Genomic DNA, 12640 nt, shown 5'->3' with positions numbered 1-12640 from the left:
TAAATTGATGAACAACCGGATGACAGTGATATTGTGAATAATCAAATATATCCCTGACTCATTCACTTACCATGATACTCCCATGTCCACATCCGCTTATAAGCAAATTTCATGATTTCATCTCTCCTAATAGCTCTATAGTATTCCATTCTATAGATGTACCAGCGTTTCTTTAACTAGTTATCTGTTCTTGGACACTTGGGTTGTTTCCAGATTTTGGCTATTGTGAATAGTGCTGCAATGAACATACAGGTGCAGATGTCATTTCTGTTGTGCTTTTTTGCACCCTCAGGATATATTCCCAGAAGTGGTATTGTGGTGTAAGATGGAAACTCAATTTCTAGTTTTTTAAGGAATATCCATATTGTTTCCCCAAAAGGCTATACCAGTCTGCATTCCCACCAACAGTGAAAGAGCATCCCTTTTTCCCCACACCCACGCCAGCACTGGTTGCTTTTGTTCTTTTGAATGTGTGCCAGTCTCTGTGGTGTGAGATATCTCATTGTTGTTTTGATTAGCATGTCCCTGATGATGGGTGGAGCGATAGCAAAATGGTAGGGCATTTGCCTTCTGTGTAGCCAGCCCAGCTGAGCCAGGTTTGATTCCTCCGCCCCTCTCAGAGAGCCTGGTAAGCTACCAAGAGTATCTCGCCCGCACGGCAAAGCCTGGCAAGCTACCCATGACATATTCAATATGCCAAACACAGTAACAACAAGTCTCAAAATGGAGATGTTACTGGGCCTGCTCGTGCAAATCTATGAACAATGGGAGGACAGTTTTTTGTCCCTGTTGATTAATGATGTGGAACATTTTTTCATGTCTTTTTTGGCCATTTGTATTTCTTTTTTGAGGAAGCTTCTGTTTGTTTCTTCTCCCCATTTTTTGATTGGGTTGAAGTTTTTTTCTTGTACAGTTCTATTAGTGTCTGATTGATATCCTGGATATCAATCCCTTATCGGATGGGTATTGGGTAAATATTCTTTCCCATTCTGTGGGCTCTCTTTGTATTTGGGTCACTGTTTCTTTTGAGGTGCAGAAGCTTCTTACTTTAATGTAATCCTATTTGTTTATGTTTATTTCCACTTGCTTGGTCAGTGGTTCATCCTTCAAGATGCTTTTAACTTCAATGTCATGAACGGTTATGACTACATTTTCCTCCATATCTTATGGATTCAGGTCTGATATTGAGGTCTTTAATCCACTTTGATATGACTGTTGCTATTACTCTTTAACTTGTTAATTTTTTTCACTTCCAATGCCATATCAAGGCAAGAGTTTATTTAACATGTTTATGCATGCAAATATGTCTGTAACAGACCTCAGACAATTTTTAATTGTTTAATCTACCTGGAAGACAAAGAATCTCCACAATTATAATATGATCAAAACTTTACCAGGACTTCTCTCATGCTGATTCCTAAAATTGGTTTTTATTTCTCTATCATTTCCCATCTCTCTTGTCTGCCTATTTTTAAATAACTCATGAAGAATCATTGAAAATTTTGTTGTTTTTTATAAAATCCCATTTAAATAATATAAAAACTTCAATATTTATCTTTTAAATGATTTTATATTAAATCTCCTCGATCTCTTTGCTGCTTTCCTAATACTGTCTTTACTGTGTCACTTAAGTAATCACAATGAATTCCATAGGAGAAGACTTAATTATAGTATTTATATCAGTCACTTTTCCAAGGAAAATTGTCTAATAAGAGGACAGTTCTTTATAGTGATGGGTATAAGCCTCTTACCTCTGGCTATAATTGAATACAATTGCTGGGAGTATACAACCCCAAAAGAAGGAGCTGGCATATGATAGAGTCTAATGTGAAAAATTTCATCATCCAAATTACCAATGTCAAGGCACTCAGAATATGAGAATCAAGCAGTAATGTAGAGGATCTGAAACTAGAAGCTCATATCAAAGTGGAAACATGTTAAAAGTGCATGATTTGCTATTACTAACTCATGAGTAGGCTAATGTTATAAGTAAAGAGAAACCATGAGACAGAGGAAAGATTAAAAGGTGCTAAACTCTCTAAGAGGGAAGATTAGACACTGAACAGCATATTGACCAAGGCATGGATGAAAAAATAAGTTGTATTCCCCTGTTCATTTCTGCAAACTCTCTACTTGCTATGCTATCACTCTGTTCCAGGTAATATTTTTTGTATGTCAATATTCAATTAATCGCAACAAGTCAGTATTAGCTGCTTTAGCAAATTAATGCAAAGTCAGTATAAGGTAGTGACTATGTTCTAAAATAAATAGAACATTTTAAGACATTTCTACTTTGATTTACTGCAATACTGCTTAAAAGGTTAGGGTTTGTTTGATCACAAATTTTAAACTCAAAATTTAAAAGCCGGGATTAAGAGATGAGCACAACCAGGTGTGACACACAAACAAACAAACAAAAAATTACAAACTCAGTATACTCTATGATATTTTTATTATACTTTGTAATTGTATTTTTACTACACTTTGTCTCCGTAAATGTATATCCTCAATAGCTCATTTAAATAAACAAGGGTCATTTCATTTGAAGAACCGAAGAGAAATATGGTATTTGCAAGAGTATGAATGGTTGTCATTTGAAACATATTGGACTTTGTATCTTAGATTTTTGTGTGTATTTTTTTGTTTGTTTATTGACTATACCCAATAGTACTCAGGGTTTACTCCTGGCTCCACACTTAGGAATCACTCTTGACAGTCTTCAGAAACATTATGGGTTGCCAGGGATCAAATCTCGGTTGGCCACTTGCAAGGCAACTGCCCTAGCTTCTGTGCTATTTAGAATTTAAATGACAGAATTATACTAGTGGAGAGAAGATGCAGAGAGACATATACTGACTTAAAATGAAAACACTTTAAAAATTTTAGAGGGGCTGGAGAGATAGCAGAGTGGGTAGGGCGTTTGCCTTGCACGCGGCCGACCCGGATTCGATTCCCAGCATCCCATATGGTCCCCTGAGCATCGCCAGGAGTAACTCTTGAGTGCAGAGCCAGGAGTAATCCCTGTGCATCGCCAGGTGTGACCCCAAAAAAGCAAAAAATAAATAAATAAATAAATAAATAAAAATTTTAGAGATGACTTTACATGTAACAGAATACACAAGAAACAGAATAACTATGAACTGAAATCTTAGTATTAGTTTAAATGCCAAATAATTAGGGTATTCTAAGGTACTGCTTTTCTTCTACTGATGAATTTAAATGAAAATTATACAACAAATATTCAGACATTTCTTTCAATTTTGTTAGCATAGCATTTGATCATTTTAAATGTATCTATTTCCCCTCATTAAAATGTGTTTTACAAATTAATACAAGGAGAATAAAAAATAATAAAACTTAGATCTATTTGAGCGAACATTTAAAAATTATTTGTGACTTTGGAAAATAAACCAAAAATAGCCATATTTATGAAGCTTTAAAACAATTGGGTCTATATCTATTACAGTATTTACACATCCATTAACCTAATTAAGTTTGAAATACAATGGTTAGCTAACTCATATAGTCACAAATAATTGGGAAAATGAACTTTTTATGATGGAGAGAAAGATAATTATTTATACTAAGTAATTCCATTCTTAGGAAATGCTTTTATACTTTGAATTTTGCATGAAGTTATGTGAATTATACAATTATGCAACATGCATTTAGCTACAGTCAACAGAGCTCTGATTTGACTGCCAATTAAGGCTACATGTTGACTACCACTTAAGTGAAATATGATGTGGAGGGTAAAAGATTACCTCATCAAGTCTGCATCTGTCTTTTTTCTAACAGATTCAAGACTATAGTCACTGCGCAATTAAATCACAAAACTCTAGACGTAGTATGACCCCTATGGCAAGTATCATTGTATATATTCATTTCCAAGTTGACAAGCAATATAGTTATTTAACAGAACTTCAAGTGGTACACATTCTGAGTCTACAAAATTATGAAGGATATAAAACTCCATGTTGCTCTGGGTTTGATTTAGAAAGAAAGAAAGAAAAGAAAGGAAGGAAGGAAGGAAGGAAGGAAGGAAGGAAGGAAGGAAGGAAGGAAGGAGAAAGAGAGAGAGAGAAAGAAAGAAAGAAAGAAAGAAAGAAAGAAAGAAAGAAAGAAAGAAAGAAAGAAAGAAAGAAAGGGGTTTGAAATGCTTGATTGAGAAACAGGTGAGATTAAGAAAGACTGGGGAGTTACTGAATTCATTTTGACATATTTTAAATAATGGCCGAAAAATACAAGGGCACATGCAGTGCAGTTAAATCTTTCCCACTCGTAATAGAGGGGATACAAAGGTCACTGCTGTGCAAAGAGAATTGGCTAATCCCTCTATGCTGGTGTATCCAGTACCTCTTTTATTTAATTTTGTGGAGGAAAGCTGGTCTGAATTAGGCTTTCAATAATTATTGCAAGGACCTGACACAATCCTTAACAGTTCCATAATGGCCTATCTATACATGCTGGCCAATTATTACATACTGATTCATGCAGTTGGGCTGCAGGCATTTGTTGTTAACTCAGAACTTCTTTTTAATCATTCTCCTTTTTACATGACACAGAAGAAAATAGCTGTGAAAATCAAGGAAATAAACAGAATACTACTCATTAGAAAAAAGCTGATTCTTAATGTTATTTCTAAGTGAAATGTGAGTGGATTTATATTTTAAACTTAAAATAGTACGGAAAGTTGCATTTATATTAAGATATATTAGAGATGTAATATTAGTCTTTTAAAATTTGTTTATAACTTATTAAGGCACTGTGATTCATAAAGTTGTTCATTATAGCATTTCAGGAATAAAGTGTTCCAAAACCAGACACATCACCAATGTGAACTTTTCTCCACCACCAGTCTAATTCATTGGCAGGAACATTTTAAGTTTAATTATTATAGTTTGTATTCCTACTTGCAGTATTGTGAGTTCACTGCAGTTTAGATATGTGAATATACCTTATCTGTATACCACAAATGTGCCTTGGCCACTGAACCCTGCTCCTGTTATTTCTTGTTTACCTCTTCATCCTTGCTCAATTTCTTTCCCTCCATATCCTGATTTCTATAATCTAGGGTCTAGGGTAATCTTTAAAACCTTGCATTCCTTTGTCATGCTATTCCATATATTGCTGGTAGGCAAGATCAGTCTGTGTATGTCATTCTTCTGACTATTTCACTTATATGATACTCTTCAGTTTCACATGTTTCATTAGTATTTCCAAGGACAGAAAACAGTGCCATAAGATTCAGATCAACACTCTATTCCAGAATTGACAGCAAAATTATAGTAGAATAGATATCCACTCTTCTCTAGAAAAGTTGAAAAAATACTTTTATAAAAAGAAATGGGGGACTGGAGTGATAGCACAGTAGGTAGGGTGTTTGCCTTGCCTGCAGCCAACCCGGGTTTGATTCCCAGCATTACATATGGTCCTCTGAGCACCTCCAGGAGTAATTCCTGAGTGCAGCGCTTGGAGTAACCCCTGTGCATTGTTGGGTATGACCCAAAAAGAAAAAAACATGGGTAGTGATGGTTAGTTACACTTTCAGTTCTTACCACACTAATTTCAAAATAAGTCAAGGGCAAGAAAAACCTAACACCTAACTTTTTTTAAAAAAAAAATTACTCTGAACAGTATTATACAAAATAAAAGGATTGCCATTAACTGGTTACCCTTGTTAAAAAGCTAAACCCAAGACATCTTGTCACAAAGCTACCACTGTCAAGTATTTTGTTCACATCAGTAACTAGGAAACAAATACTTCTGCTTTCTGATTTGGAGAAAACATCGTTTTATTCCCTTCTATTTGTTTATTCATAACTATACAGCTAATGTCAAAGTGACACTTACTTTTGTTCCTTTAGATCAAGTTCTTTCCATAGTTGTTACTTAAATTTTCTATACAGATTTTATTAAAATATATGAAAATGGAATCTGTGTTAAACATGACCTGTATATGACCTTAGGCATAATGGAAATCAAACCATTTTCCTTTCTTTTTGTAACCAGTTTTTCAAACCCTGCTTTACTAGTTACTTCAAAATGTGCTTTTTTCTTCCTGCAAAACACATCTTTGTGTCAAAAATGATGAAAATAGTGTAATGCTAAAAGAATACAGAAGCTCACTTGCAGTATTTATTTATTGCTCAACACATGTTTTTCTTACTTTTGTTTTATAAATCTTACAGATTTAAAATAAACTGCTAGTCTGGGATGAGAGGTTGTAGTTCTACATCGATAAATAATGCAGCTTACTAAATGCAAATGTTTGCTGAAGTTCAATGTTTCAAGGAGTAAATTTTTGCAGCTCTTTGGGGGAAAAAGGGTTTTATACATTTCCTTTTGATAATTTTTATCTCATGTTTTAAATTTTAAAGGAAAATATTTATAAAAATTGAGTCCCACATGCTCAATGTATAAAAGAAATACACCAAATAGTATGTTTTTATAGAAGAGTATTAAAATCAGGGTAAGGATGTGCTTGCAATTTATTTTCAGCTTGCAAGTATTAAAAAAAAATTAGCCTCTGGGGGTAATGCAAACACTTTCGTGATATTTCTACCCTAAAAAATGGTTTCTAAATTTAATCTATGCAATTCAATCAAAACCATACATCCACATAGAGGCTTTAAAAATACATTCTTTAGACTTTGTTTATAGAAAAATTTCCTAAGAAGCTTGACTAGGTTTAAAAAGCAAAGTAAAACTATTACGTCTAGTAGAATGCAACCTTGAATAATTTACTCTGAACTTTCCAAACACCCATAGAAGTATAGAAAAATATTTGGTCTCTAAACTCTTCCTGTTAACTTTTGCTTGTATACATTTTCTTTTGACTATTTTTCTGCCAAAAATGTTACTGTGCTGCTGAGAAGAACCTTGCAACAAATTCAGTTACAAGAAGCCCCTGGGTCACTTGAAGCAAAACCATGACAGAGTCTAATAGAAAATGAAAAAACTGAAACATAGATATAATTTTCCTTAGAGTAAATGTGACACATTCTGATATTTGTTTCTGTGAGAAAATAAACAATAAAAACTTAAGGAACTTGGAAATTAAACTAAATGAAATGATATAGAAGAAAATAATCAAGGAAGGGAGAGAGTGAGGGAGGAAGGAAGGAAGGAAGGAAGGAAGGAAGGAAGGAAGGAAGGAAGGAAGGAAGGAAGGAAGGACGGACAAATGAAAGGAAGGAAAAAAGAAAAAAATTTGGAAAGAAGCAAAAGCAGATGGGATAAAATACTCAACTTTTTGCTTGGGATATAATACCACAAGTAGTAATGACCTAAAGTAGTAATTGACCTAAAACATTTAAGGCTCTTGTTAGTAATTATTTTTTATGAATATTATTAAAGTAGTTATACTATTCAACTTTGATGCTACATGGGTTTTATTCCTGTCACTGCCTCACACACACAAAAAAACATAATGATAAAATGTAAATAATTAGATTTTGCTTATAAATTGGAATACTTTAAAATTTATTGTTCATAGGTAACATATTTGTTGATGGTAGTCTAGAATATACATTTAAGGGTCATCTGACATATAGTTCATTAAATTGTGAGGTATATTACTAAATGTGGGATCATAAAAACGTTGAAAACATTGAAAGGTTTCTAAAAGTCCAATAGACAAATATTAATTCAAAATCAACCACCTAATGAATCTGAGGTGTTCTAGGCAGCCATCTGCCATGTTGCATTTATTAAATAGAAATGGGTTGTGAGTGGAAAAATGAAATAGTTGAAGACCTGAAAATTTAACGAAATTCTGATTTATCAGACACAGAATTTTACTTCAAACCCATTGTGCGTAACACAAGGTCCTTACTACAAAATATTTCCTTTCTTGTCATGAAAAATTGAAATCTGTTTTCTTATGTTTTCAGAGTTTGAGAAGATTTTTGTGAGTAAAGCAATAAAGCAAACTTTATAAATATTTATAATTATTTCCCAATATTTGTGAGATGGCATTAAAATCAAATAACCTATTTTCTCAATAGAAAGTATTTGCACTAATATTTACAATATTGCTATATGAGAACTGTTTAGTAAAAACTTAAAATAGGAATATAAATTAAAACTTACAAATGGAACTAGAGAGATAATACAACAGATAGAATTCATGTCTTGCATGTGGCCAAACCAGTTTCCATCTGTGCCCTTACAAATGCCCCTTGTGTTTTGCCAAGAGTGATTCCTGAGCTTAGAACCTGAATAAGCCCTGAGCACAGTTAGATATGAACCCAAAGCTAAAAATTAATACACACCTTAAAATCTGTATTTTATATTCTCCCCAGCATCTATGTCTGAAAAAGAAACAACAGATCTTATCTAGTAGACTAGTTCTTAGTTTCCTAATATAAGTGCAAAACCAAAATTAAAAAAAAAATAGATATGCAATCTATAAGGACATAGGGTGAGAGAGTGCAGAAGTTGCTGAAAACATGACATATGATATTTGTTATTTGGTTATTTCATTTTCAACCCTTCATTGTTTTAATATTTAACCTTCTGGTATTTTGCTATTTGTAAATAAGTTTAGGGTAAATTTGTTGATTTTCTACTTTCAGTGAGTAGAAACAATCTTATTAAATAATCTAATCTAACACTATGATAAAAAAAACTTGACGTATTTAGAGAGAGGTCTCATTCTCTTTATCAACTTGGATAAGTATCAAGGTAAGCATCTGTATGAAGGAACATAATTCGATTGGCATTTTCTTACCCTATCCTTAAATAGATTTTTTATTTCTCTTTCTCCTTTTCTCATTGCTATTTTAGTTCTCCTAAGGAGAAGAAACTGATATTTCTTTCTTGTAAAATTGGGCAAATCCATGATTGGAGTCATACTCTCTGGGTTAGTTGTATATATAAATCATCTTTTCATATAATGTAGAATAATCGCAAATGAATTGAGACATCCATTCCTAATGTACACCCACTGGGAGATGTACATTTCTGGCCTAGACAGCTTTCTCTTATGTTGCTTTTTGAAATTCATATCTCAGTCATTCATGGTTGGCAGTACATTATCTACCTAAATTTCAGAGTATGTACTTAATCCAAAATTTAAATTTTCCAGTTGAATACCCCCTGCCACTTTTTTTTTTCTTTTTGGGTCACACCTGGCGATGCACAGGGGTTACTTCTGGCTCTGCACTCAGGAGTTACTCCTGCGGTGCTCAGGGGACTATATGGGATGATGGGGATTGAACCCAGGTTGGCCGGGTGCAAGGCAAACGCCCTACCCACTGTGCTATCTCTTCAGCCAACCCCCCCCCCCGCCATATTTTAAATAAAGGCCAGATATCTCTTCTTCCCAAAAAATTCTCATGAGGAAGTAAAACTGGACTTAGAAGCATAGTGTTTTTTTTAATACCATCTTATCTCCATCTTTAATGCTTTTATACTTGGAAAATATCTGAGGAAGTGATTGAGAATATTTAAACTCACAGAATCAGTTTCTAAAATTTCTTTTGCAAAGCCTTCATGGTGGTCTCACTACTCAACCTGTAAAATGACTGGCATCCCCTGTATTGAGTACTCAACAGAAGTTGGAACTAAAATATTTCTACTTGATTATTTCCATTTTATTATTCATCACATAGGTTTTCATGAAGTTCAAGTTAATAAGAAAATAACTACTCTTTAAGATTACATCTTTATTCCCTTTTGTGGTGTGAAAAAAAAGTTCTTTATGTAATCCTAGTGATAGTGCACTTTTTTTTAATAATGTTCTTACTTGATAGGAATTTTTCCATTGGCTATATTACTCCTTATTTGATTTTTAATTCACAATTTAATTTCAAAATGCCTTGAAAGTATTAATTTAACTTATTACTTTCATTTTATTAAATAAGGAATTCCAAACCTAAAATAACAAAATGAAATTCACAAGAAATGTTATTAACCATATGACACACTTAGGGCTAGTATAAGGAACATAGTTTCAAAGTCTTCCAAGCTTGTGTTCTTTTAGTTACCACAATTAATTTTGAAAATCTAAATTTTTAATAGGTATAAGATAAGTAGGTAGAAAGACTTGTTCAAAAAACTGAAAGTTTTAAAATAAATTTTGATGGCAATGTTACCAAAAAAAAGCTGACATGTTTATGGTTTTTTTATCTTATGCAAATACTCCGGGATAAAAAACAACAACACTGTCCTCCTGTTGTTCATAGATTTGCTCAAGCGGCCCAGTAACATCTCCATTGTGAGATTATTGTTACTGTGGTTGACATATTGAATACGTCACGGGTACCTTGCCAGGCTTTGGTGTGCGGGTGAGATACTCTCGGTAGCTTGCTGGGCTTTCCAAGAGGGGTGGAGGAATCGAACCCAGCTCAGCCGGGCTGGCTGCACGTAAGGCAAAAGCCCTACCGCTAATTAACTCTAATTCATAACAAGCTTCATAGTAAGAAATAGGTAGACCTAATCTAGAAATAATTTTAACGTATCTATCTATCTATCTATCTATATATATATATATATATATAAAGTTAGCAGGAAATCATTAGATAATAGAATAATGGACTTTAAAAATTTCAAAGAAAATAAACTAATTATGGATTCAATTTTTAAGGTAGCTATGAAATCTAATTACAGGAAACAGTATAAAATTATCCAGAAAATACTACTATAAACAGAAAAGTTTACTTATAGGTTTAACATGCCATAATTTATATTTCATATTTTTTCTTTATTCCCTAGATTAAAAGCATACCAGGTTTGTTAAATATTTATAATGTATGACTTTAGAGTCAAAATTTTTCATTAAAGAACATATACCGTAGGATACTTTAGGAGTACAATACAATCTACTTACAATTTGTATTAAGCTTTCAGTTCTAAAAATACAGGCTTTGAAAAAAATTATCATCTGGCAATAGGATGCAGTCACATCAATAAGGTTCTTGGTTTCTGCTTGGTTTCTGCTGTGCATGGTTTTTGATTTTTTTTTTTTTTTTTGTAAATAGTGTAACAACCTGGTCTTAAACACTGACACTGTGCAGGCTTTGTTGGATTGTTCTTTTCCAATTTAAACAAAACATAAAACAGAGGAGATATTTATCTTTGAAGAGTATCTCTCACCATTGAGACAGTGGCTTTTTCTCTGTTACTCTCCAGGAGTTCTAGATGGAGGCAAAAATATATAGCAGGGTTTGAACAGCATATTTCAGTGAAAAGAATTAATTACCCAAGGAGTCAGATTGCTTGAAGCAGAATGAGAGGTTTGGGGAAGCTTTCCTGTAGAGCTGAGATGCTGAGAAACAGGCTCCATGTAGAGAAACTCATCCCTATTATATTTTACCTAACCTTTGGCTGAAGCCTTATTCAAGCAATGTCACCTTATTATCCCTAAAATGGTCTGGAATCTTCTTGTTATCTAACTTGCCCCTAGCTAACATCAATTTTTTGGTCAATAAGATAAAAGTATCACTAGAGTATGCTAGTCCTTGGCTTTTCCACTACAGATGAGAGTTTAATTCTTTCACCAATTTATATTAAATTTTATCTGAGTTAAGACGTAGTTTTTGAAACAGACTGACGGTGAAATGCCTTTCAAAATACTGCTTTGGTTTAGAACTGTCATTTTTTTAGGTTTAATGGCAGCAGCCTCAGGGCTAAAAAGTTATACTAGTATTACAGCTGTTCCATGTAATATTCAAATAATGTTTGCTATTGATTTAGAAAATTCAAACAGCTGATTGTTTTCTTTCATTTACATTCTTAGCATCAGTCAGTGTCTTAGGGTAGTACACAAAATCAGTCAGAAGGAAAATTCTATTGAAAGTATGGTGTTGTTTTTTTCATTGTTAAAATTTAGCAAAGTTCTTGTGTTTACAATTCACCATTAAATAAGGGAATGCTGTTTAAAATGGGATGCTATTAACAAAATGAAAGAACAATAAATTATGAGATTGTTTTGACAGTCCATTCAGAAAAATAAAACCTTGGACAAAACAGAAATGCAATGTACTCTTTGTTTCGTCAGGGCCTCTTTGTGTTACTTTTTAAATTGAACTCAGATATGAATCAGTATAATAGGCATGAAGCCTGAAGGAACCATTTCTGAAGGCTGTAGGGCTTATAGAGGAGTTAAGAATTAAAAAAACCCAGATCAGCAGTTGACAAAGAGCATGACACTGGGCAAGTTGTGTAAAACATCTTTAGGTTTGAGTTGCTAAATGAGGGGGGGGCGGGAGCAGGAAGAGGGGATAACACTTTGTAAAACAAACACCCTGTTTTCTTATAACCCTCTACTCCCCACCAAAAAAAAGATATAGTCAACTTAGTCCTATACCAAGTTTAGGGATTTCCTTTTCTCCCCTTTACTTTCCAGTAAACTTTATACCAAAAAAAAAAAAAAAAAAGCCTAAATCTGTCCATTTCAAAAAATTGGTGCAGGGATTAAAGAGATAATGTGTGTAAAGCAATTTGATCTCCTGAGGGAAAGGCATTAAAATATATAATATCAAGCATTATTACTGCATTATTACTAATAATTACTCCAATTGACCTCTGTGCTAAGGGTAGAGTAGTCTGTCTTTCTGTGCAAAATAATTACATAGGGAACAAGCTCATTTATTTATTTCTTTTCTCTCCCAAAGGGCCAGAAGTTAATTGTGTT

Source organism: Sorex fumeus, unplaced genomic scaffold (genome assembly GCF_029834395.1).
Source record: "Sorex fumeus unplaced genomic scaffold, SorFum_2.1 ptg000047l, whole genome shotgun sequence".
NCBI lineage: Eukaryota > Metazoa > Chordata > Mammalia > Eulipotyphla > Soricidae > Sorex > Sorex fumeus.
Note: the sequence above shows the minus strand (reverse complement) of the source record.